The sequence below is a fragment of the Rutidosis leptorrhynchoides genome, chromosome 9, assembly GCF_046630445.1.
Source record: "Rutidosis leptorrhynchoides isolate AG116_Rl617_1_P2 chromosome 9, CSIRO_AGI_Rlap_v1, whole genome shotgun sequence".
Classification (NCBI taxonomy): domain Eukaryota; kingdom Viridiplantae; phylum Streptophyta; class Magnoliopsida; order Asterales; family Asteraceae; genus Rutidosis; species Rutidosis leptorrhynchoides.
Window position 1 is genome coordinate 254,839,456 of NC_092341.1, and position 25,790 is coordinate 254,865,245.

At 33.4% G+C, this 25,790-nt stretch overlaps 1 non-coding gene across 1 annotated transcript; it reads right to left on the reverse strand.

Moving 5' to 3' along the window:
- Positions 1-20,606: 20,606 nt before the first annotated feature.
- Positions 20,607-20,713, reverse strand: LOC139869770 (small nucleolar RNA R71). Its single transcript, XR_011766350.1, has one exon. It is a non-coding gene; the product is annotated as a small nucleolar RNA R71 (small nucleolar RNA).
- Positions 20,714-25,790: the final 5,077 nt, after the last annotated feature.

Below are 25,790 nucleotides of genomic sequence, written 5' to 3' on the forward strand. Positions count from 1 at the left end.
TTCCTCCTCCAGTTCCTCCTCTTCCGGTTCTGATTCTTCTTCCGGTTCTTCTTCGGGAACTTGTGAATCAGTCCAATATATATTCGACTGTTCGTTATTATTAGGTGAGTCAATGGGATTTGTGCTAGAGGTAGACATCTATCACACAATATCAAACATGTTAAGAGATTAATATATCACATAATATATACATGTTAATAATATATAGTTTCCAACAAAAATGTTAAGCAATCATTTTTAAAGAAAACACGGTCGAAGTCCAGACTCACTAATGCATCCTAACAAACTCGATAAGACACACAAATGCAAATTTTCTGGTTCTCTAAGACCAACGCTCGGATACCAACTGAAATGTCCCGTTCTTATTGATTAAAAACGTTCCATATTAATTGATTTCGTTGCGAGGTTTTGACCTCTATATGAGACGTTTTTCAAAGACTGCATTCATTTTTAAAACAAACCATAACCTATATTTCATAAATAAAGGTTTAAAAAGCTTTACGTAGATTATCAAATAATGATAATCTAAAATATCCTGTTTACACACGACCATTACATAATAGTTTACAATACAAATATGTTACATCGAAATCAGTTTTCTTGAATGCAGTTTTTACACAATATCATACAAACATGGACTCCAAATCTTGTCCTTATTTTAGTATGCAACAGCGGAAGCTCTTAGTATTCACCTGAGAATAAACATGCTTTAAAAGTCAACAAAAATGTTGGTGAGTTATAGGTTTAACCTATATATATCAAATCGTAACAATAGACCACAAGATTTCATATTTCAATACACATCCCATACATAGAGATAAAAATCATTCATATGGTGAACACCTGGTAACCGACATTAACAAGATGCATATATAAGAATATCCCCATCATTCCGGGACACCCTTCGGATATGATATAAATTTCGAAGTACTAAAGCATCCGGTACTTTGGATGGGGTTTGTTAGGCCCAATAGATCTATCTTTAGAATTCGCGTCAATTAGGGTGTCTGTTCCCTAATTCTTAGATTACCAGACTTAATAAAAAGGGGCATATTCGATTTCGATAATTCAACCATAGAATGTAGTTTCACGTACTTGTGTCTATTTTGTAAATCATTTATAAAACCTGCATGTATTCTCATCCCAAAAATATTAGATTTTAAAAGTGGGACTATAACTCACTTTCACAGATTTTTACTTCGTCGGAAAGTAAGACTTGGCCACTGGTTGATTCACGAACCTATAACAATATATACATATATATCAAAGTATGTTCAAAATATATTTACAACACTTTTAATAAATTTTGATGTTTTAAGTTTATTAAGTCAGCTGTCCTCGTTAGTAACCTAAAACTAGTTGTCCAAAGTTAGATGTACAGAAATAAATCGATAAATATTATCTTGAATCAATCCACGACCCAGTGTATACGTATCTCAGTATTGATCACAACTCAAACTATATATATTTTGGAATCAACCTCAACCCTGTATAGCTAACTCCAACATTCACATATAGAGTGTCTATGGTTGTTCCGAAATATATATAGATGTGTCGACATGATAGGTCGAAAAATTGTATACGTGTCTATGGTATCTCAAGATTACATAATATACAATACAAGTTGATTAAGTTATGGTTGGAATAGATTTGTTTCCAATTTTTACGTAGCTAAAATGAGAAAAATTATCCAATCTTGTTTTACCCATAACTTCTTCATTTTAAATCCGTTTTGAGTGAATCAAATTGCTATGGTTTCATATTGAACTCTATTTTATGAATCTAAACAGAAAAAGTATAGGTTTATAGTCAGAAAAATAAGTTACAAGTCGTTTTTGTAAAGGTAGTCATTTCAGTCGAAAGAACGACGTCTAGATGACCATTTTAGAAAACATACTTTCACTTTGAGTTTAACCATAATTTTTGGATATAGTTTCATGTTCATAATAAAAATTATTTTCTCTGAATAACAACTTTTAAATCAAAGTTTATCATAGTTTTTAATTAACTAACCCAAAACAGCCCGCGGTGTTACTACGACGGTGTAAATCCGATTTTACGGTGTTTTTCGTGTTTCCAGGTTTTAAATCATTAAGTTAGCATATCATATAGATATAGAACATGTGTTTAGTTGATTTTAAAAGTCAAGTTAGAAGGATTAACTTTTATTTGCGAACAAGTTTAGAATTAACTAAACTATGTTCTAGTGATTACAAGTTTAAACCTTCGAATAAGATAACTTTATATGTATGAATCGAATGATGTTATGAACATCATTACTACCTCAAGTTCCTTGGATAAACCTAATGGAAATGATAAAAATAGATCTAGCTTCAAAGGATCCTTGGATGGCTTGAAAGTTCTTGAAGCAGAATCATGACACGAAAACAATTTCAAGTAAGATTTCCACTCGAAATAAGATTGTTATAGTTATAGAAATTGAATTAAAGTTTGAATATGATTATTACCTTGTATTAGAAAGATAACCTACTGTAAGTAATAAAGGTTTCTTGATCTTGAATGATTACTTGGAATGGATTTAGAAAACTTGGAAGTAAACTTGCAATCTTGGAAGTATTCTTGATTTTATGAAACTAGAACTTTTGGAATTTATGAAGAACACTTAGAACTTGAAGATAGAACTTGAGAGAGATCAATTAGATGAAGAAAACTGAAGAATGAAAGTGTTTGTAGGTGTTTTTGGTCGTTGGTGTATGGATTAGATATAAAGGATATGTAATTTTGTTTTCATGTAAATAAGTCATGAATGATTACTCATATTTTTGTAATTTTATGAGATATTTCATGCTAGTTGCCAAATGATGGTTCCCACATGTGTTAGGTGACTCACATAGACTGTTAAGAGCTGATCATTGGAGTGTATATACCGATAGTACATACATCTAAAAGCTGTGTATTGTACGAGTACGAATACGGGTGCATACGAGTAGAATTGTTGATGAAACTGAACGAGGATGTAATTGTAAGCATTTTTGTTAAGTAGAAGTATTTTGATAAGTGTATTGAAGTCTTTCAAAAGTGTATGAATACATATTAAAACACTACATGTATATACATTTTAACTGAGTCGTTAAGTCATCGTTAGTCGTTACATGTAAATGTTGTTTTGAAACCTTTAGGTTAACGATCTTGTTGAATGTTGTTAACCCATTGTTTATTATAACAAATGAGATGTTAAATTGTTATATTATCATGATATTATGATATATAATATATCTTAGTATGATATATATACAGTTAAATGTCGTTACAATGATAATCGTTACATATATGTCTCGTTTCGAAATCATTAAGTTAGTAGTCTTATTTTTACATATGTATTTCATTGTTAATACACTTAATAATATATTTACTTATCATTTAACATAATTAACCAAGTGTATCAATATCTTAATATGATTCATATGTACCTAGTAAGACGTTGTTATAACGATAATCTTTATATATATCGTTTTCGAGTTTCTTAAATTAATAGTCTCATCTTTATGTATATAACTCATTGTTAAAATACCTAATGAGATACATACTTATAATAAAATCATGTTAACTATATATATAACCATATATATGTCATCGTATAGTTTTTACAAGTTTTAACGTTCGTGAATCACCGGTCAACTTGGGTGGTCAATTGTCTATATGAAACCTATTTCAATTAATCAAGTCTTAACAAGTTTGATTGCTTAACATGTTGAAAACACTTAATCATGTAAATAACAATTTCATTTAATATATATATAAACATGGAAAAGTTCGGGTCACTACAGCTACCGGCTCTTTGGTTCACACTCTAACAACGCTAAGGTGCTACCGGCTCTTTGGTTCACACCCTAACAAATCATGCTATAGTGCTACCGGCTCTTTGGTTCACACTACAACACACGTACTATGACGCTACTGGATCTTTGGTTCACATCATAGCACGCTCGCACATACTATGGCACTACCGGCTCTTTGGTTCATACCATAGCATACAAATAAATACATTACATATATATGCATATAATCATTCCACTCACCTTAACAATTTGGTGACGATTTATACCTCCACAAGCTTCAAAGCAAGGTACCTAATATAATAAGTACTCGGTCAATAAACAAACTTGTTGGACTAAATACCAACATTTCACTCATGTGCATTTAATGACTTAAATGCATTAAATGCCCCATTTTCACCAAAACCGCCCTTAAGGGTCAAGACCATCATTAATCACTTAAAAGCTAGTGATTAAGGTCCGATAACACTAACTATTACATAATTAGGGTATTTCATACCCATATTTTCCAACTAGGTCAATCATTAGCCCTTAGACTAATTTAAAGTCAACACACCCAATTCGGGTCATCCACTAACCCATCTAACACCCATTTACTAGTTAACTAGGTGTGCTAGTGATTAACTAACCAATTAGGACTTATAAACATCATTTAACACTTTGAAACCCTAGGTTAGTTACTATTTAGTCTTCATGACTCCATCTTACCCAAGAACACCCAAAATCACCAAATATGGGTTTTATGTTCTTCATTTACCCAAACCCTAACCCATACATAAATCAAAGTAAGGAAATCCAAGTTAGAACATACCACTACAACCAAAACGTAGCTAGAGAGGAGATGGAAAATTTTAGAACTCGAGCTAAGACCCAAAACTAGTTCCTCCTTCCTTGGCTTGAGCTTTCTCACACAAGAATCTCACTCTCTCTCTAAAATTGAAGTGGAAAGGATAAGGTTGTTGATAATGGAGTTATGACTCCCCCAAAACTGACCTACTGGCCTTAAACTCGCCCACAAGTGAAATTACTAAAAAGCCCATCAAAATATCTAATTAAAACAAGCAGAACCCGGCTACAGTGGACAGTGCGGCACGCGCACCAATAGGTGTGCGTTGATCGCACTTTGCCCAGCTCAGCTTTTGACCTCAGTTTTAATGCAAAACATCACCCACGCTTCATGTACTCTATTTACAGCTCTGTACAATAAATATTAGGGTCTTACACTGTTGTTGTAAGAAAATTCTGCTAACGGAAGGTGTCGATCCTAACTGTTTTTGAAATCAATAACACATGCTCGTAGCATGTCTTCAAGCGTTTGTATCGTCCTTTCGCTCTGCCCATCAGTTTGTGGATGATAGGCAGTACTCATGTCTAGACGAGTTCCTAATGCTTGCTGTAATGTCTACCAGAATCTTGAAATAAATCTACCATCCCTATCAGAGATAATAGAGATTGGTATTCCATGTTTGGAGATGACTTCCTTCAAATACAGTCGTGCTAACTTCTCCATCTTGTCATCTTCTCTTATTGGCAGGAAGTGTGCAGATTTGGTGAGACGACCAACTATTACCCAGATAGTATCAAAACTACTTGCAGTCCTTGGCAATTTAGTGATGAAATCCATGGTAATGTTTTCCCATTTCCATTCTAGGATTTCGGGTTGTTGAAGTAGACCTGATGGTTTATGATGCTCCGCTTTGACTTAAGAACACGTCAAACATTCTCCTACATATTTAGCAACATCGGATTTCATACCCAGCCACCAAAAATGTTTCTTGAGATCCTTGTACATCTTCCCCGTTCCAGGATGTATTGAGTACCTGGTTTTATGAGCTTCTCCAAGTACCATTTCTCTCATATCTCTAAATTTTGGTACCCAAATTCTTTCAGCCCTATACCGGGTTCCGTCTTTCCGAATATTAAGATGCTTCTCCGATCCCTTGGGTATTTCATCCTTTAAATTTCCCTCTTTTAAAACTCCCTGTTGCGCTTCCTTTATTTGAGTAGTAAGGTTAATGTGAATCATAATATTCATAGCTTTTACTCGAATGGGTTCTCTGTCCTTTCTGCTCAAGGCGTCAGCTACCACATTTGCCTTCCCCGGGTGGTAACGAATCTCAAAGTTGTAATCATTCAACAATTCAATCCACCTGCGCTGCCTCATGTTCAGTTGTTTCTGATTAAATATGTGTTGAAGACTTTTGTGGTCGGTATATATAATACTTTTGACCCCATATAAGTAGCGCCTCCAAGTCTTTAATGCAAAAAAACTATGCCTAATTCCAAATCATGTGTCGTATAGTTCTGCTCGTGAATCTTCAATTGTCTAGACGCATAAGCAATTACTTTCGTTAGTTGCATTAATACACAACCGAGACCTTACTTTGAGGCGTCACAATATATCACAAAATCATCATTCCCTTCAGGTAATGACAATATAGGTTCCGTAGTTAACTTTTTCTTCAACAATTAAAAAGCTTTCTCTTGTTCATCTTTCCATTCAAATTTCTTCCCTTTATGCGTTAATGCAGTCAAGGGTTTTGCTATTTTGGAAAAATCTTGGATGAATCTCCTGTAATAACCAGCCAGCCCTAAAAATTGACGTATGTGTTTCGGAGTTTTCGGGGTTTCCCACTTTTCAACGGTTTCAATCTTTGCTGGATCCACCTGAATACCTTCTTTGTTCACTATATGACCGAGGAATTAAACTTCTTCCAACCAAAATGCACACTTTGAAAACTTAGCGTACAGTTTTTCTTTCCTTAACAACTCTAGCACTTTTCTCAAATGTTCTTCGTGCTCCTGGTCATTTTTTGAGTAAATAAGTATGTCATCGATGAAAATAATGACAAACTTGTCAAGGTATGGTCCACACACTCGGTTCATGAGGTCCATAAACACAGCTGGTGCGTTAGTCAATCCAAACGATATAACCATAAACTCGTAATGATCGTAACGCGTCCTAAAAGCAGTCTTTGGAATATCATCCTCCTTCACCCGCATTTGATGATACCCAGAACGTAAATCAATCTTCGAATAAACTGACGAGCCTTGTAGTTGATCAAATAAGTCACCGATTCTCGGTAGTGGGTAGCGGTTCTTGATGGTAAGTTTGTTCAACTCTCGGTACTCGATACACAACTTAAATGCACCATCCTTCTTCTTAACAAACAAAACAGGAGCTCCCCACGGTGATGTGCTTGGTCAAATGAAACCACGCCCTAAAAGTTCTTGTAATTGGTTATGAAGTTCCTTCATTTCGCTTGGTGCGAGTCTGTATGGGGCACGAGCTATTGGTGCAGCTCCTGGTACAAGGTCTATTTGAAATTCAACGGATCGATGTGGGGGTAATCCCGTAATTCTTTCGAAAATACATCGGGAAATTCTTTTGCGATAGGAACATCACTGATGTTCTTTTCTTCAGGTTTAACTTCCTCGATGTGTGCTAGAATGACGTAACAACCTTTTCTTATTAGTTTTTACGTCTTTAAACTACTAATAAGATTTAATTTTGCGTTGTTCTTTTCTCCGTACACCATTAAAGGTTTTCCTTTTCCACGCATAATGCGAATCGCATTTTTGTAACAAACGACCTCTGCTCTCACCTTTTTCAATCAGTCCATGCCAATTATTACATCAAAACTCCCTAACTCGACTAGTATTAAATCAATTTTAAACGTTTCATCCCCCAGTTTAATTTCTCTATCCTGACATATATTATCTGCTGAAATTAATTTACCGTTTGCTAATTCGAGTAAAAATTTACTATCCAAAGGCGTCAATGGGCAACTTAATTTAGCACAAAAATCTCTACTCATATAGCTTCTATCCGCACCAGAATCAAATAAAACATAAGCAGATTTATCGTCAATAAGAAACGTACCCGTAACAAGCTCCGGGTCTTCATGTGCTTCTGCCATATTAATATTGAAAAATCTTCCGCGGCCCTGCCCATTAGTATTCCCCTGATTCGGGCAATTTCTACTAAAGTGGCCCAGTTTTCCACATCCAAAACAAACTATGGCGGTGTTATTTGTTCCGACATTATTTGTTCTTTTAGTTTTGTTATGCATTGGTCCGTAGATCTCGCACTTCTTCGTGCTATGACTATTTCTTTTACACCTGTTACAAAATGTCGTGCAGAACCCCGGGTGATGCTCTTCACATCTTTGGCATGGCTGTTTTTGGTTTTTATTGCCATTGTTGTTATTGAGATTGTTGTTGGGATTGTTATTGTTGCTGTTATTGTTGTTGTTGTTGTTGTTGTTATTGTTATTGTTGTTGGGACGGTTATTGTAGTTGTTTTTGGGATGTTTGATGAAGTTGTTGTTGTGATTGATGTTGCGGTTGTTGGGATAGTTATTGCGATTGTGGTTGTGATTGTTGTTGTTATATTGGTGACTTTTGTCATTTGTTTCTTCCCACTTTCTCTTGGCTTGTTTCATGTTAGCCTCTTCGACCGTCTGCTCTTTAATCCTTCCTTCGATCTGGTTCACTAATTTGTGAGCCATTCGACTTGCCTTTTGTATGGAGGTGAGCTCGTGTGAACTCACATCTTCTTGAATCCTTTCCGGTAACCCTTTTACAAATGCGTCGATCTTCTCTTCTTCGTCTTCAAACGTTCTGGGACACAATAGGCACAATTCTGTGAATCGTCGTTCGTACATGGTGATATCGAAACCTTGCGTTTTTAATCCTCTAAGCTCTACCTTGAGCTTATTGACCTCGTTTCTGGGACGATACTGCTCGTTCATCAATTGCTTGAATGCTGACCACGGTAGTGCGTAAGCAGCATCTTGTCCAACCTGCTCGAGATAGGTATTCCACCATGTTAACGCCGTACCTGTGAAGGTATGCGTAGCGTACTTTACTTTGTCCTCTTCAGTACACTTACTTATGGCAAACACCGATTAGACCTTCTCGGTCCACCGTTTCAATCCAATTGGTCCTTCGGTTCCATCAAATTCCAAAGGTTTGCAGGCAGTGAATTCTTTGTAGGAGCATCCTACACGATTTCTTGTGAAATTAGTTCCACTGCTAGATCCAGAGTTATTGTTATTATTTTGCATTGCGGCCTGCACTACGGCTATGTTCGCAGCAAGGAAAACACGGAAGTCTTTCTCACTCATGTTCAAGTTCTGACGAGTCGTCGATGCCATTTCCTTCAAAAATAGCCAAAAGAATTGAGTTAATCATATAGAATTTTAAGAGTAGTTAATAGTATTTCGTAGCATAGTATGAACTCATTTATAAAAGCTTTTTCTTCATATTAGCATTTTATAGTTTTAATTCGGGTAGTACCTACCCGTTAAATTCATACTTAGTAGCTATTATACAATTCAACTACTACGATTCTATATGAAAAACTTATTACAATAATATTTCACGTTCAAACTTTTAAACAATATTTTACAAACATACAATACCACTTATTATACATATAGGATGAAATATAGCACATAATACATTGCTACTCGGCAGCTATAAAGACAATTCTAGTTAATACGAAAGTCGTTCAGCAAAAGAAATAAAGACACGTAATTCATAAGTCCAGAAACAAGTCATGCATTCTGGTTTTACTAAGACGACTTCCCATCCTTGGTCTTGTGGAAAGTAACCGTTATGACCATTGGCTAGGCAGCATGTTGTAATGTCGTCAAAAGAACGAGGGTTTCGTAATGTCCAACAGCCCCGTAATGATCTAAAAACCTTGTTTCTCACCCCAACTACTGAATCCGTCACTTGTGGGAAGGTTTTATTTAAAAGTTGTAATCCGATGTTCTTTTTCTCACTTTGGTAAGAAGCGAACATCACTAACCCGTAAGCATAACATGCTTCTTTATGTTTCATGTTAGAAGCTCTTTCTAACACACGAAATCCTATGTTGGGATATGTTGAGTCAAAATAGGTTCTTAATCCGTAGCGTAAAATTGCATTTGGGTTCCCCGCATTTAACGCTTTAAAGAAAACACGGCGTAACTTACGGTCTCCCCAATGTGATATACCCCACCTATCAAAGGAAAGCCTTTTATAAACTAAGGCATTTCTGGAAAGTCTTTCAAATGTTTGACAAGTTAATTTCGCCATGACTAATTGTGCTGATGAATTCTGACCGACTCTAGACAAGATTTCATCAATCATATCCTCTGGTAGGTCTTTTAAAATATTCGGTTGTCTACCCTTAACGTCCATTTTATGTTTTTATACTGTAAAATAGACAAGGATTAGATTCGTAAAAAAAACAAACAATACAAGCAATTTTTACATATAAAAATACAAACACACTACAATACATATATTACACAGCATGATTACAACTCTTTATTCCGACTCACTAGTTTCTTCTTCTTCGGACTTAGTTCGTTTGGCTAATTTTCTAGGGATACATGGTGATCCTCTAATACGAGCCGTCATTTTCACAAATGGTTTAGAAAAACCTGGTGGCCTAGATATTCCCGGAGTATTGTTAAAATCTAAGAAATAAGGGCGTTTACGATACATATAAAGTTCATCGGGGTCGGAATCAGGTTTCTCTATTTTGATGCCCTTTCCCTTATTATTCTCTTTTGCCTTATTAAATTGAGTTGGGGTAATTTCTATAACATCATTGAAATCCTCGTCGGGATCCGAATCATCAGAAAATTGGTAATTTTCCCAATATTTTGCTTCCTTGGTGGAAACACCATTGACCATTTTTAACTTTGGTCCATTGGTTGAGGATTTTCTTTTATTTAATCGTTTTATTGTAGGTATTAATATTTCATCCTCTGAAACCTCTTCTTCTTCCGGTTCCTCTTCTTCCGGTTCCTCCTCTTCCGGTTCTTCCTCTTCCGGTTCTTCCTCGGGAATTTGTGAATCTTCCCAAAATATATTCGACTCTTCATTATTATTAGTTGAGTCAATGGGATTTGTACTAGAGGTAGACATCTATCACACAATATCAAACATATTAAGAGATTAATATATCACATAATATTTACATGTTAATAATATATAGTTTCTAACAAAAAAAAAATGTTAAGCAATCGTTTTTAAAGAAAACACGGTCGAAGTCCAGACTCACTAATGCATCCTAACAAACTCGGTAAGACACACTAATGCAATTTTCTGGTTCTCTAAGACCAACGATCGGATACCAACTGAGATGTCCCGTTCATATTGATTATAAACGTTCCATATTAATTGATCTCGTTGCGAGGTTTTAACCTCTATATGAGACGTTTTTCAAAGACTGCATTCGTTTTTAAAACAAATCATAACCTTTATTTTATCGACAAGGTTAAAAGGACACCACCTAGATTATCAGAAATGATAATAAAAAAACACTTACACACTACCAATACATGTTGGTTTACAATATTAATATGTTACAACAAAGTAAATCTCGAATGCAGTTTTAAACAATATTATACAAGCATGCTGACACCATATATTGTCCATATTTTAGCATGCAACAGCGAAAGCTCTTAATAATCACCTAAGAATAAACATGCTTTAAACGTCAACACAAATGTTGGTGAGTTATAGGTTTAACCTATATATTTATCAAATCATAATAATAGACCACAAGATTTCATATTTCAATATACATCCCATACATAGAGATAAACATCATTCATATGGTGAACACCTGGTAACCGACATTAACAAGATGCATATAAGAATATCCCCATCATTCCGGGACATCCACCGGACATGATATAAAAACTCGAAGTACTAAAGCATCCGCTACAACGGATAGGGTTTGTTGGGCCCAATAGATCTATCTTTAGGATTCGCGTCAATTAGTAGACTGGTTTACTAATTCTTAGGTTACCAAGCAAAAGGGGCATATTCGGCTTCGATCATTCAACCATAGAAAGTAGTTTCATGTACTTGTGTCTATTTTGTAAAACATTTATAAAGCTGCATGTATTCTCATCCCAAAAATACTAGATTTTAAAAGTGGGACTGTAACTCACTTTCACAGATTTTTACTTCGTAAGGAAGTAAGACTTGGCCACTGGTCGATTCACGAACCTATAACAAATATGTATATATATATATATCAAAGTATGTTCAAAATATATTTACAACATCTTTAATACGTTTTAATGTTTTAAGTTTATTAAGTCAGCTGTCCTCGTTAGTAACCTACAACTAGTTGTCCACAGTTAGATGTACAGAAATAAATCGATATTTATTATCTTGAATCAATCCACGACCCAGTGTATACACGTCGCAGGCTTGATCACAACTCAAAGTATATATATTTTTGGAATCAACCTCAACCCTGTATAGCTAACTCCAACATTACTGCATATAGAGTGTCTATGGTTGTTCCGAATAATATATATACATGGGTCGATATGATATGTCAAAACATTTTCATACGTGTCTATGGTATCCCAAGGTTACATAATATATTAGAATACATGTATAATACAATATAAGTTAGCTAGGATATGATTAATATAGATTTGTTACCAATTTTCACGTAGCTACAACAAGCAAAATTATCCAATCTTCTTTTACCCATAACTTCTTCGTTTTAAAACCATTTTGAGTGATTCAAGTTGCTATGGTTTCATATTGAACTTAAGTTTATGAATCTAAATATAAAAAGTATAAGTTTATAGTCAGAAATACAGATAACAAGTCGTTTTTGTAAAGGTAGTCATTTCAGTCGAAAGAACGACGTCTTGATGACCATTTTGAAAAACATACTTTCACTTTGAGTTTAACCATGATTTTTGGATATAGTTTCATGTTCATAAGAAAAATCATTTTTCCAGAAGAACAAATTTTAAATAAAAGTTTATCATAGTTTTTAATTAACTAACCCAAAACAGCCCGCGGTGTTACTACGACGGCGTATATCCGGTTTTACGGTGTTTTTCGTGTTTTCAGGTTTTAAATCAGTAAGTTATCATATCATATAGATATAGAACATGTGTTTAGTTGATTTTAAAAGTCAATTTATAAGGATTAACTTTTGTTTGCGAACAAGTTTAGAATTAACTAAACTATGTTCTAGTGATTACAAGTTTAAACCTTCGAATAACGTAGTTTTATATATATGAATTGAATGATGTTATGAACATCATTACTACCTCAGGTTTTATGGATAAACCTACTGGAAATGAGAAAAACAGATCTAGGTTCAAAGGATCATTGGATGGCTTGAAAGTTCTTGAAGTAGAATCATGACACGAAAACAAGTTCAAGTAAGATTTCCACTCGAAATAAGATTGTCAAAGTTATAGAAATTGAATCAAAGTTTGAATATGAGTATTACTTTATATTAAAAAGATATCTTACTATAAATAAGAAAGATTTCTTGAGGTTGGATGATCACTCAAAGTGGATTTGCAAGATTGGATGTAAGCTAGCAAACTTGGAAGTGTTGTTGGTGTGTTCTTGAGTAGTTGTTTTATAACTTGGTTTATGAACTAGATTTATGAACTAGATTGAGCTAGATTTTGATGAAGATGATGAAGAACACTTAGAACAATGGAAGAACACTTGATAGAGAGTAGTTTGATGCATGTAAGTTACAAAATGAAAGTGTTTGTGTACACCATACTTCACGTGAATATTGATCAATCATATAGGCTCCATTAGTTTGTTATTTTGTGAGATATTTCATACTAAATGTTAAATGATGGTTCCCACATGGTTAGGTGACTCACATGAGCTGCTAAGAGCTGATTATTGGAGTGTATATACCAATAGTAAATACATTTAGAAGCTGTGTATTGTACGAGTACAAATACGAGTGCATACGAGTAGAATTGTTGATGAAAATGAATGAGGATGTAATTGTAAGCATTTTTGTTAAGTAGAAGTACTTTGATAAGTGTCTTGAATTCTTTCAAAAGTGTATGAATTCATATTAAAACACTACATGTATATACATTTTAACTGAGTCGTTAAGTCATCGTTAGTCGTTACATGTAAGTGTTGTTTTGAAACCTTTAGGTTAACGATCTTGTTAAATGTTGTTAACCCATTGTTTATTAAATCTAAAGAGATGTTAAATTATTACATTATCATGATATTATGATACATTAATATATCTTAGTATGATATATATACAGTTAAATGTTGTTACAACGATAATCGTTACATATATGTCTCGTTTCGAAACCCTTAAGTTAGTAGTCTTGTTTTTACATATGTAGTTCATTATTAATATACCTAATGATATGTTTACTTATCAATTATCATATTTAAACATAGTGTAACAATATCATAATATGATTCATATGTATTTAGTAAGACGTTGTTATAACGATAATCGTTATATATATCGTTTCGAGTTTCTTAATTCAATAAACTCATTTTTTTATGTATATCACACAGTGTTAATATACTTAGTGATATACTTACTTATCATAATCTTATGTTAACCATATATATATCTATATATATATATATATATATATATATATCATCATGTATTTTTTACGAATTTGTAACGTTCGTGAATCGCCGGTCAATTTGGGTGGTCAAATGTCTATATGAAACCTATTTCAATTAATCATGTCTTAACAAGTTTGATTGCTTAACATGTTGGAAACACTTAATCAAGTAAATATCAATTTCATTTAATATATATATATATAAACGTGGAAAAGTTTGGGTCACTACAAATGGTATATCTTTCGATGTCGGATACGTCATGGTTACTCGGATACAAGAAGCAAGGGAAAGCTTAAATGCACCGTTACCATTTGGGATGATGATTACCAAGTTATTCCGACATCTTGGCATATCAACATCGGGTGATTATCGTATTCCTGATAGAAATCGTCTAGTCGCCTAGTTTGTTGTGTGTTATTTTGTGTTTTACCTGTTTTTTAAATTATGCATGTGATTTTAAGTTTCAAATGTTGTATTAGTTTGTGTTTTTTAATAAACATTGTATCGTATCAGTACGTCTTTATTAATATTATCAGTATTATTATTATATAACAATTTTTAAACAACACTTTTATTAATCAACATAAACACGGTTACATATTTTGGAAGAAAGAAAATACAGAATTAAACATTACATAAATAAAAACATTACTTAAAATAAAAACGTTACATATATACTAAAAATAAACACATAATTAAACCAGATGTAAGCCTATAAATTCATGTCTGGTAAACGCTCTTGTTCTTATTTCATCTCATTCCTCTTCGTCGTTTAGAAACACAAATTTTTCTTTGACAACGTGATAATACATCATGCCCGAGTGTTAAATGGGACATTTTTCTTTGATCCACTCAAACGACTTCGAAATACTCATACTTTTAACATCCATCAGGGGGAATGATTGTTCCCCCCCCCCCCCCCAATGCGTACCACTTCATGTCGGGAGAATACCAACCCTTGTAGTAAACATCAATCCAAGGATCCATTGTTGTGGAGTAAAAAGAGTGATATGTGTACAGTAAAAGAGTGGTACAATAAAAAAAAACAAGTAGACGTGTGTTTATATAGACTAGTATGGATTGATAAACCGACATTCTGATAGCCAATTTCAGTAAAAGTTAACAAGTCTGCACCCGACATTAAAAGTTGACAGGACTGAAACCGGCATTCTGATAGCCGGTTTCAGCAAAAGCTGTCAAACAGGGTTTCGTCAACCGGCATTTTGATAGCCGGTTTCAGTAAAAGCTGTCAAAAAATAGTAATAGCTGAAAAACAATAAATTGTAAGCTGTGAATAGTAAATTGAGTTGTATGTTTTATTTGAAGTTTTTGAAGACGCACTTGAGTTTGGTAGGATATATGATAGCTATGGTGAATACTATAATGCATAAAGTTAGTTGTAATAGATTAGTAGTGATTGGATTATTATTATTATCATTCTCATATTATCATTTTCATTATTATCATTGTCATTATTACGAACAACACTTTAATTGAAAAACATAACTACGGTTACAAAAACATAACTACGGTTACAACAAACGGAGTACAAAAAATTACTACTTCATTTCTTAACCAAACCTAGTAAAACACGAATTCCTGTTATGACCTGGTTGTGAGCAAAAAATACACCTTGGTAGACCTGTATCTCTGTTGTGACTTTCATGCATCTCATTAGGGTACTGTCGTTGTTGTCTCCTACCCCCATGTGTGATCAATCATGTTGGATCGGCCTTAATTGTCCAGTTTGCATTGGGTTTAGTATGTGACATCTCTAAGTGGATGTAAGTGATAACTATATTGTTGTCTCCACGTGATAGTAGTGTAGTATTTACTAATCAAGGTATATGGAACTTTATTTCGATTGCGACATACGGTAATGCCATGAGAGCAAGGCATCTTTTGATGTTGCCATCTTCCACGCGTGCACTTTTTGGCCAAATATTGCACAATGTACTCTGTCCCCCCATCACCACTTCTTTGATATGTAGATTGGACCTTGTACACCCTTGTTGGAAAGTCATAGCATGTTACTGTGTAAGTAGAAGCAAGTTTTTCACGATCTTAAAATTGTGCCCACAAAGTCTTGGATAGTGGTGCTTGCCATTTGTGAGTGGTTGTTTGCGTGTTGAAGTGCTCTCTTGTGTAGTGAAATGTAAATGTGTAATCAATACACGCTTTGACTGACATCATAGGGGCATGATGCAAAACATTGTTCAACGACTCGGCTATGTTTGTGGTTAAGTTACCCCAACGATGACGATCACTGTCTCTATACAAAGTCCACTTATAAAGATCAGCTTCTTCTAAATAATCCCAAGCCGCGTCATTCAATCTTTTAATTCCACGCACTGCACCTTTGTATCTATTACTTTGCATCGAGGAACCAGCCCTCTAACACAACTTCTTCAGCTCAGTGTTTCTGTTAAACTTTGTCATCAAGTTATCACGAATGTGGCGCAAACAATAACGATGATGCCAACCATATTGCTGGTTAGCCATCGCATTAAGTATACCTACATGACGATCAGATATGACACACAATTCTCTGTTACTTTGAGAATTAACATGTGTTTGTGATAGTGCTCCAAATGAACATATATTTAGGCACAATATCCTTCCAATATGTAAAGCTTTTAGTTTCAGTTGTTCTATTTTTATGTAATATTCGTTTAAATAAATAAGTGCGAAGACAAAAGAAGAAAACGACAATTTAAAGACGCAAATGATCAAAAAGCTCAAATGAACAAGATATAATTCAAGTGGTTCCATTTAATGATAGGAAACGTCTAAAAATGACAAGAGTACAAGTCGCGGAACGCAAAGTACACGATATCTACGCGTACGAAAGGACGTTTGAAAATCCGGAACCGAGACATGAACCGAGCATCAACGCGCGAGTCAACAGAGGTAAAATTAAAAGTCAACTATGCACAAGAATATAATATAATATATATATATATATAAATTATATATATATATATATATATATATATATATATATATATATATATATATATATATTAAATAAATATGTCGACAAGCTAGGAGCCAAAAGCATATGAGCTGGATCAGGAGGCCATGCGATCGCATGGCCTGGAGGCACAATTTCCATGCGATCGCATGGCAGCAATTTGCTGGTCAGGTGCTATAAAAAGGCAACGAATTGGACGAAATATACACTCTCTTTTCTTTTTCCTCTGTAAGAAAACATATATATTTATATTTATAATTTTAAGTTTAAATTAAGTTTAATAATAATTGGGTTAATGCAAGAAATGTTTTAAGGTTTTGTAAGTTGGAACTATGTCCGTGTAACTCTACGCGATTAATCATCACTGTAAGCTATGTTCTTCCTTTTTAAATTAATGTCTCGTAACTAGTTATTATTATGCTTATTTGAGCCGAAGTAATCGTGATGTTAGACTAAATATTAAGACCGGGTTATTGGACTTTGGACCATAATTAATGTTTGGACAAAGACCAACACTTGTGGACATTAGACTATGGATTATTAATAGATGGGGGTATTGTCTAATCGAGTGACAACTCATTGGAGTCTGTCGAACCTATCTTCAAATTAATTAACCTAATAATTAATAATGATTATGGTTGTCTTATTTAGTGACGTTCATACGGAATCTATTATAATTATTTAATTAATTATTCGGGTTGGGTAATTGATTATTCAAACTGATTAAGTGGGTAAATTTATATTCATATCTAATTAAAACAGGGTGGATTACATACAGTGACAACTGGTGTAATTGTTGACAGAAGTGATAACCGCGTCACAGTTTAAATCCTTAATTAGTTGGACTATTTGACTTAGGGTATAATGGTAATTTGACGAGGACACTCGCACTTTATATTTATGACCGATGGACTATTATGGACAAAAACCAGATAGACGTATCAAATAAACCAGGACAAAGGACAATTAACCCAAGAGTAATAAATTAAAATCAAAACGTCAAACATCATGATTACGGAATTTTAAATAAACATAATTCTTTTATTTCATATTTCATCGTACCTTTATTTACTGTCATTTTATTTACTGCAATTTACTTTATCGAAATTTAAATTCTGTCATTTATATTATCATTATTTATCTTTACGCTTTATTTAAAATCGACAAACAGGTCATTAAACGGTAAAAACCCCCTTTTATAATAATATTACTATATATAATTATATATATTTTATATAAAAATAGTTGTTAAAAATATAGCGTTAAACTCAGCTAGCTCCCTGTGGAACGAACCGGACTTACTAAAAACTACACTACTCTACGATTAGGTACACTGCCTATAAGTGTTGTAGCAAGGTTTAAGTATATCCAATCTATATAAATAAATAAAACTTGTGTAAATTGTATCGTATTTTGTAATAAAAATAATAGTATTTCGTATTACACCTCGCACACATCAAGTTTTTGGCGCCGCTGACGGGGAACACTTAACGCCGAAGCGAAACGCTATATAAAAAATTATATTTTTATTAAGTTTTAAACTATTTTTGTAAAAATATATATTTATAAGTTTTAAATATTAAAAAGAAAAAATATATATATAAAAAAGTATATATTTCTATATTTTTAAGTGTTTAAATTAAAAAAAAAGTTTTTAATTTATAAAAACTAATAAGTATTTTTTTAAAATATAAGTTTTTATTATATATTATATTTTCTATAATTTAAAAAAAGAAAAAAAAATAAGTAAAAGAGTAAACTGGCCGTAATGCAGCAGCCCAAGATCTGGCCTGGAACCTGACACTATGCGATCGCATGGATAGAACAAGGAAACCTCATGCGATCACATGAGGTGAAAAGACTGGTCTGAAACCTTGGACATTCGAATTAGGGTTAAGGTTTATTAATTATTATTATTAATTAATTAGTAATTAGGGTTTTAATTAAATAATAATTAGTTTTAGTTTTATTTAATTTTGTATTTTAAGTTTTAATTAGTTTTATTAATTTATAAATTTGTACCCTTTTTAATAAATAATATAAAAATTGTATTTTTGTAAAAATTGTATTTTTATAACTTTAAGTTTTATTTTTATATATTGTATCTTTTTATTCGTTTAACTCGTAATTTGTATATTTATCGTTCGTAATTAGTTTTAAGATTAGTTTTTGCCGTAGTTATTTTATATTTCTAGATTTTTAAGCTTTGCCGTAAAATCTCTTAAGTACTTTTTCTTTAGAATAAGATTTAGACGCTTTAGAATTTTAAGACGTCGCTTATCGCTTTAGTTTTAAATAGATTTTAGTGCCTAATTAAGTAATTGCCGTTTTGGATATAGAATTTCTTTTAAGCTTTAATACCTTTAGACGCAACTTTTAATATTTAGTTTTTAGACTTTTAAGTTTCGACGCTCTACTTTCTTATTATTATTTTTCGACCTTTTGTTTTTCGACTTTTATTTTTTGACGCTTATTTTTCAACCTCTTATTTTTCGACGCGCTTTTCTTTTTCATTTCGACGCTCTAGTTTTTAGGACATAGAATTTTCTTTATTTTCTTTAAATTTCGACGAAAAATTATTTTAAGCGGTTAAATTGATAGACATCCAAAATTTTATGCTTCGTAGTAATATTTGGATTTGTTAGTGGCTGAGTTGTGAATTTTCCGACTTAAAGGATCCTGGCTCCCTGCTGCATCTTTTGGCTATTCGAAACGTGGGCAAAAGCAGAAAAGTCTATTAATTTGATAACTTATATAATTTTTATTTTTTTAACTAATAGGATATTCAGTGAATGCACCGAGCAAAACGTTCACCACCTTTCATACGTTCACCACCTGTAACTCGATCAAGACATCTAGCCAATATTGTCACCGTTGATTTTCCTCTAGAATCATCATTTAGTCGAACAAATACTCCAATTTAAATTTCAGATAATCCATTTTTTGAACCCGATTTCACAATTGAGAACTCGGAGGATATTCAAGGACAATTCCAAGATCCTGAAACACTAATCATTTCTCCTGAACCACACACCGTTAAATCAGAATCGGAAGAAACGGAACCTCAAAGTATGGAAGACCGAATGAGAGCCACACGCACGGGCCAAGGTCACGCTATTATTAAGTCAGATATTAATGCGCCAGATTTTCAAATCAAAGGACAAATCCTACACATGGTCACTAATCAATGCCAATTCGGTGGTACAGCAAAAGAAGATCCAAACGAACATATTCGAACTTTTAATAGGATTTGTAATCTATTTAAAATCCGAGAAGTTGAGTATAAAACTATTTATCTTATGTTATTCCCCTGGACTTTAAAAGGAGAAGCCAAAGATTGGTTAGAATCATTACCCGAAGGAGCGATTGATTCATGGGATGTTTTAGTTGAGAAATTTCTTAAAAGATTCTTTCCGGCATCTAAAGCCGTGAGACTGCAAGGAGAAATTGCCACGTTCGCACAAAAGCCAAATGAAACGTTATATGAGGCATGGACAAGATTCGGAAAAATGTTGAGAGGATGTCCTCAACATGGTCTAGATACTTATCAAATAGTTCAAATATTTTACAAAGGAGTCGACGTCACCACACAAAAAGACATCGACACAGCAGCTGGTGGTTCCATTATGAAGAAAACAGCAACCGAAGCTCACAAGATAATTGATAATACAACATCCCACTCACATGAGTGGCATCAAGAAAAAGATATTTTTCGTTCATCTAAAGTGGCTAGAGCCGATTCTAGCCATGACTTTGATTCCATTTCTGCAAAAATAGATGCTTTCGATAGACGAATGGAAAAGATGACTAAAGATATTCACGCAATACGAATTAGTTGTGAGCAATGCGGTGGACTACACTTAACGAAAGATTGTAACATTGAGCAAATGATGGAACAACGTGAGAATGTTTCCTACATGAACCAAAGGCCGGGAAATAATTATCAACAGCCAAGGCCAAATTTTAATCGAAATCAAAACATTCTTTTACAATCCAAATGGACCCAACAACAACTCGTACAACCAACAAGGTCCGAATAACCAACCAACTCAAAACAACACTTTCAATCAACAAAAACCTAGCTTGTATAAACTACCACAACAAACCGAAGAGAAAAAGTCAAATCTGGAAGAAATGATGGCAAAGCTAATGGAATCTCAAACACAATTTATTACATCTCAAACCCAAACGAATGAGAGGTTTGATCAGTCATTAAGAACTCAACAAGCTTCCATTTTGAATCTAGAAAAACATGTAGGTACTCTTGCTAGCATGATGAGTGAGACGGAACAAGGAAAGCTTCCGAGTAATACTGAAGTAAATCCTCAGAATGAGAATGTTAATATGGTTTCAACGAATTCTGGAAAACCAGCACCAGAAGATGGGAAGGTTTTAGATGTGAGTAACAATGAAGAAGTTACAACACCATCACCACCCGAGTATGTAAAGCCAGTGGTGGCACCATACAGACTACCCATCCCGTTTCCAAGAAAAGGAGTTGGGTATGAGCAAGTAATAGGTAATAAAGTTTGTGATAACTTTGGAAAGAAGAAGAAGAATAAGAAAGTGCAAGAAACAAAAACTGTAGAAGTAAACCCGGTGAAGACAGTTCCACCAAAACTTACACCCAAGTTGGGTGATCCGGGTGAATTTATTATTTCTTGTCTACTTAGTGATTGTGTCATGTATGATGCACTAGCAGATTTAGGTGTGAGTGTAAGTGTTATGCCTCTTTCATTATACAAGAGATTAAGTGTAGGTGAGTTAAGTCCAACGGAAATGAGTGTTCGACTCTTTGATCAAACCATTAAGCACCCAGTTGAAATTGCTGACAACCTACCCGTTCAATTGGGTAATTTAACCTTTTTAGTCGAATTTATTGTCATTGACATAGAAGAGGACTCAAACATTCCTCTAATTTTAGGTTGACCATTCTTAGTGAAATGTCCCGTTCTTATTGATTAAAAACGTTCCATATTAATTGATTTCGTTGCGAGGTTTTGACCTCTATATGAGACGTTTTTTCAAAGACTGCATTCATTTTTAAAACAAACCATAACCTTTATTTCATAAATAAAGGTTTAAAAAGCTTTACGTAGATTATCAAATAATGATAATCTAAAATATCCTGTTTACACACGACCATTACATAATGGTTTACAATACAAATATGTTACATCGAAATCAGTTTCTTGAATGCAGTTTTTACACAATATCATACAAACATGGACTCCAAATCTTGTCCTTATTTTAGTATGCAACAGCGGAAGCTCTTAATATTCACCTGAGAATAAACATGCTTTAAACGTCAACAAAAATGTTAGTGAGTTATAGGTTTAACCTATATATATCAAATCGTAACAATAGACCACAAGATTTCATATTTCAATACACATCCCATACATAGAGATAAAAATCATTCATATGGTGAACACCTGGTAACCGACATTAACAAGATGCATATATAAGAATATCCCCATCATTCCGGGACACCATTCGGATATGATATAAATTTCGAAGTACTAAAGCATCCGGTACTTTGGATGAGGTTTGTTAGGCCCAATAGATCTATCTTTAGGATTCGCGTCAATTAGGGTGTCTGTTCCCTAATTCTTAGATTACCAGACTTAATAAAAAGGGGCATATTCGATTTCGATAATTCAACCATAGAATGTAGTTTCACGTACTTGTGTCTATTTTGTAAATCATTTATAAAACCTGCATGTATTCTCATCCCAAAAATATTAGATTTTAAAAGTGAGACTATAACTCACTTTCACAGATTTTTACTTCGTCGAGAAGTAAGACTTGGCCACTGTTGATTCACGAACCTATAACAATACATACATGTATATTAAAGTATGTTCAAAATATATTTACAACACTTTTAATATATTTTGATGTTTTAAGTTTATTAAGTCAGCTGTCCTCGTTAGTAACCTACAACTAGTTGTCTACAGTTAGATGTACAGAAATAAATCGATAAATATTATCTTGAATCAATCCACGACCCAGTGTATACGTATCTCAGTATTGATCACAACTCAAACTATATATATTTTGGAATCAACCTCAACCTTGTATAGCTAACTCCAACATTCACATATAGAGTGTCTATGGTTGTTCCGAAATATATATAGATGTGTCGACATGATAGGTCGAAACATTGTATATGTGTCTATGGTATCTCAAGATTACATAATATACAATACAAGTTGATTAAGTTATGGTTGGAATAGATTTGTTACCAATTTTCACGTAGCTAAAATGAGAAAAATTATCCAATCTTGTTTTACCCATAACTTCTTCATTTTAAATCCGTTTTGAGTGAATCAAATTGCTATGGTTTCATATTGAACTCTATTTTATGAATCTAAACAAAAAAAGTATAGGTTTATAGTCTGAAAAATAAGTTACAAGTCGTTTTTGTAAAGGTAGTCATTTCAGTCGAAAGAACGACGTCTAAATGACCATTTTAGAAAACATACTTCCACTTTGAGTTTAACCATAATTTTTGGATATAGTTTCATGTTCATAATAAAAATCATTTTCTCAGAATAACAACTTTTAAATCAAAGTTTATCATAGTTTTTAATTAACTAACCCAAAACAGCCCGCGGTGTTGCTACGACGGCGTAAATCCGGTTTTTACTGTGTTTTTCGTGTTTCCAGGTTTTAAATCATTAAGTTAGCATATCATATAGATATAGAACATGTGTTTAGTTAATTTTAAAATTCAAGTTAGAAGGATTAACTTTTGTTTGCGAACAAGTTTAGAATTAACTAAACTATGTTCTAGTGATTACGAGTTTAAACCTTCGAATAAGATAGTTTTATATATATGAATCGAATGATGTTATGAACATCATTACTACCTCAAGTTTAGTAGGTAAACCTACTGGAAGTGACAAGAAATGATCTAGCTTCAAAGGATCTTGGATGGCTTGAAAGTTCTTGAAGTAGGATCATGACACAAAAACAAGTTCAAGTAAGATTTTTACTCGAATTAAGATAGTTTATAGTTATAGAAATTGAATCAAAGTTTGAATATGAATATTACCTTGAATAAGAAAGATAACCTACTGTATATAACAAAGGTTTCTTGATCTTAGATGATTACTTGGAATGGATTAGAAAGCTTGGAAGTAAATTAGTAAACTTGAAGGGATTTTTGAAGTGTTCTTGAAGTGTTCTTCCTATGATGATTATAGCTTGATTCTTGAAGTTATTTTTGATGAAGATGATGATTTACTACTGGAAAAATACGTTCATAATAGTGTGGGTTGTTGGGATTTAACAAGTTCATATATCTTAAAACCTTTTAAGAATCATAAGAAACGGAAGCGTGTAATAACCAATTTCATTTGTTATCTTTAAACCAATTAAAGTTAAATCCCTTCTTGGATCAAGTTGTGAATATTATGCTTACAAGTTAACAAGAAAAGATAGAGTTTTATTTACCTCCTCAAGCTAGTTGAGGGTTGTTTAACACAAGGAGATGATGAACGAGTGTGTTAAAACTCCAAGCTTTTGATGCACCAACACCACCCTTGAACTTAGTTATGTATTAGGCACTTAATCACCTTTAAACTTAGCTTGGAACCCACTTCTCTTGCACCCTAAAAACTGGACAGCAACTTAAGAAAAGATGAAGGTGAATGGAGTCTCAAAACAATGAAACCTCAAGAGGTGATACCCCAAACTTGTACCCAACACCTAGTACATTGGTTAGGCTTTGATAACACTTGAAAAACTGACTTTAAAAAAAGAAAATGATCCTCTTTTCAACCTAAAAAGGCCACGGCTGGACCAGCTGCAGAATGCAGTATTTTTTCAGTTTTTTTTTGCAAGCTTAAACTAGTAGTTATCACTTGAAAACTCATTCAAACTTTGGTATAAGTGTTGGACAAGTTCATGAGAAGTTGTGTAGTATAGAAGGCAACAAAACAAGCATGTGTGGTCTTTCTTGGAGACCCAAAATTCTGCCACATATTCTCTTTATCAACAATACATATAAGTTTATAAAAGTTTATAAAAGATTTATAAACTTATGTATTATTTTGTTACCTATACATTTTATAAAATCCTTTTATAAAATATAACACAATATAATCATTTAAACCTATAAACAATTATATATAAATTATCCAAATAATTTATCTCAAGTGATAATATTTTAGAAACCCGATTTTCTAAAATTCAAGTGTCGCGTATTTGTTTAATGAACCAATCGTTAAGATCAAATACGTATAAGGTGTCGGTAAGTTTGTTATTGGGTATGACCCGACTTGGATCATAACACATTAGCCACATTAATTTAATATGTCTCTCGGGCATACGAAATACCTTCAATCTCCCACTTGCACGAGAAACATAAGAAATTAATGCAAGTGATGGATACAGCCTAACACACCGTCCATCACCCCTAATATGTTATGACTTTGTGCCATTCAATAACATCATCCCTTTCGAGCTCCCTACTCGAACTGATATATGTAGGTGAATCTTTCATTATATCCTTTCATCCTAGATGTCATGTCAAATCCAGGAGATACAGAGTGATCACTCTCTTATAGATTTAACTTTTCAGGCCTTAGACATCTGACTCTCAACGA